We start from the raw sequence: 3,082 nt of genomic DNA, 5'->3' as shown, positions 1-3,082 counted from the left end.
GCTCTTCCCACATCAACTTAAATGCAACTTCAAGTCCTTTCACACAGTGAGGGGGAATAAATCAAGAAGAGAAAAAAAAATATTCAGAACAGATGGGTACTCAGAAAACTGGAATGTTATCCATAGATTTGAAGTAACAAAGGCATTCAGGTGATTTTTTTTTCTTTTGCTGATAAAAATACACAAGGATCTCGTATCTAGTCACCAATTAATGAAAATTTTCACAATAAAAAACCATCAGATCCTGCTCTGTTGACTTAAAACTTGTTTAGCTCACCTTCTTAGAAGAAACAAAGGTAGTGTTCTAGGTAGGCATATTTAAGGCTGAAAATTATACTTTGAAATGTAGTATGAAGAAAAGCAAACTGATGAGGAGTTTAGACTCCCTAACCTCTGAGTTTCCTTTTGTTGTTGGGAATTTTTCATGTACTAGTTGGCTTTAAGAAAAAAAAAAAAAAAAAAAAGAGCCTGAAAGCTAGGAGGACCTCAGCATAACCTGCAGTAACTGCTACTGAAAACTAGTATTTCTGAAAGGTCCTTTTCAACTATTAGTTCTTTAAGCAGTACAGCACAAAAGCCACGTTTACTTTATAGGTTGTCACTGATGTTTTAAAGTTACACAAAAAACCCAAACTACTACACACCTCCCCCCTACCTCTCCTTTGTTATCTCCCAAGAAAGAAATCCCAGGTATTCTTTATTAACTGCTTAAAATATCATTAAGGATATCTTATTTAAATGAATCGTGGTTTCCTGGTAGCTCCTTTCTGGTAGAGATGAAGACTGAATCAGGCAGACTATTAAAAAAATGTACATATTTGGGGGATATTTATATGCTGGGAGACAGCATCTTACTCACATATCATGAGTACAGTCAAAACTCAAATGATGACAAAGCTGATTTTATAAATTTCAGGCTGAATTTAACCCTTTCTGTGCTGAAACTGAAGACAGTGAAAAGCTTATATTACATGTCTACAGCAATGCTAATTCTTTTATTGGATAATTTCAAGAGGAAAGATGTGCCTGATGGACAAACAATGCATTTAAGTAAGGATCCTGGTAAAAATTTGCCACTCTCCAAATTTAGCCAATGTCAGCACCTGGTAATTATACGAAGAACAAAACACATAAAAATATACTGTACTTTTTGCTGTTAGTCCTATTGCTTTGGATTTTTTTCATTTATATTAGCATATTTTTGGATACTTGCTTTTCTGTTTAGGCTTGCTGCCAGGGATGCTACCGGGAGTTTGTATTGTGGGTGGAAATGCTCCAGCAAGGCAACAAAACAACAACAACAAAATAAATTAAAAAACAAACAAACAAACCAGGAACAGACTGAACTGCTGACTGTGGATAGCCACACCACTGCAATTGCCACCACTCTCCCAAGACCTTCAGAAATGCTGCTTCCAGCTCCTCCTGCCTCCTCTGCCGCCTGGCACTGCAGGACAACAGCCCACATGCTACATTCAAAGCAGCAGCAGCAGAGGATGCTCTAATTTAGAGGATAAACAAAGGCGAAGAGAACTGTGTTTTTGAGGGTAACATTAAAAATAAACATGTGAACAGAACATTCCAAGTCCTCTGAAGACTTCGATAAATTTATCAATTTTTTTCTAATTATTTTTCCTCTCTTTTCCCTCCCTTCTCAGGCATGAAGAATAATACACCTTGCTACTTGCAGTTTAAGTAGTTCATGAGACAACAAAAGGACCTGCTTGCTGCAATCAGGGTAAGCACACCAAAATCCTGTTTGCTGGCTCTGAAGCATGAACGATCAATCCTCCAATTGTGAGCATTACTTTCCAAAACCATGCACATGAACAACAGCACATCCAACAGCACTAGCAAGGCAGAAGCCAATGAAGTATCTGATTATTTTTAGAACATTCAATGGACTTGATAGCTTGTCCCTACCCATCTGTGCCCACTGCAAGTCCTGGAAAGACATACGGGGCAGGGCGGGGGGGTAATAAAAAAAAAATCAATATCGTGCAATTCTCTAGATATATTTTCACAGCCCTGTAGAGTCAGTATCTCTCAACTTTTCATGAAGTACAAAAATACTGTAATTCCTTACTTTGCAAATGGGGAACTAAACTACAGGAAGTACCTCCACATGCTCAAATGAGAGCGGAAGAGCAATGTGGGGAAGTGTCCCCTCACTAACTTCAATCCAACCAGCCTCAATAACCAGCAGCAATGAGAACAAGGGAGGAGGTGACTTTGACAAGGAGGCAGTTATTTTCTGTGTAAAATTTAAACTGACAGACCCTGGAGACCCATAGCACAGTCTCACCTTTACTTGGCTCTGCAGGCATATGCATAGAAATGAAAGCTCAGATCCACAAAAGGAAATAAAAATCCCAACTTCTCTGAAGATCTAGGTTTAAATGGCTCCTTCAGGAAACACAAAAAAAAAGCAATGAATTGACTTTAGGGAAACCAAGTCAAAGGTGGTACCTTAACAGGGGCCCCACAAGGCAAGCAATGGTGGCAGTGATCCTCCTGTGAACAACAAGCAGGGGAGGCGAGAGGTCTCAGCACAAATTTTCCACAGCTAGGAAGACAGAGCAGATTACAGCAGAAGGCTCCCAGCGAGACAATCAAGCAGACGTGGTCGCGCCAAGGATGCAACAGGGAGACCCCACTGTGCTGAGGGAACAGGATGCTGCTCAGACGCTCCATGCAGCTCTCACCTGCTCTTTGGTGCAGCATCCCACACAACATTAGTTTTTTATTTTTGCTTCTCTGTTTTATCTCTGCCCCTGAGACCACAGGCAAATATTGCACACATCTGCTCATACCACTGCACGCTTCCTTACTATCATCTGCTGCACACAAACATTCAAAAATTGCCACCAGTCATTTTCGTACATGAAGCACTACTAATGATTCTGCTTAGATCAGCAACTGTGTACCAGGGTGTCTTCTTAGGAGTAAGAAGTCCTCTGGGTAACATGGCAATTCTGACCCCTAAAAAAAATGCACGACAAGGATTTCACCAACAAGTCAATATTAAGACCAAAAAAAGTAAAGATATATATGCAGAATCACAGAATGTTGGGGATTGGAA

Source organism: Antrostomus carolinensis, unplaced genomic scaffold (genome assembly GCF_000700745.2).
Source record: "Antrostomus carolinensis isolate BGI_N321 unplaced genomic scaffold, ASM70074v2 scaffold5342, whole genome shotgun sequence".
In the NCBI taxonomy this organism is placed as follows: domain Eukaryota; kingdom Metazoa; phylum Chordata; class Aves; order Caprimulgiformes; family Caprimulgidae; genus Antrostomus; species Antrostomus carolinensis.
The sequence above is the reverse complement of the archived record's forward strand: the minus strand, read 5'-3'. Positions refer to the sequence as shown.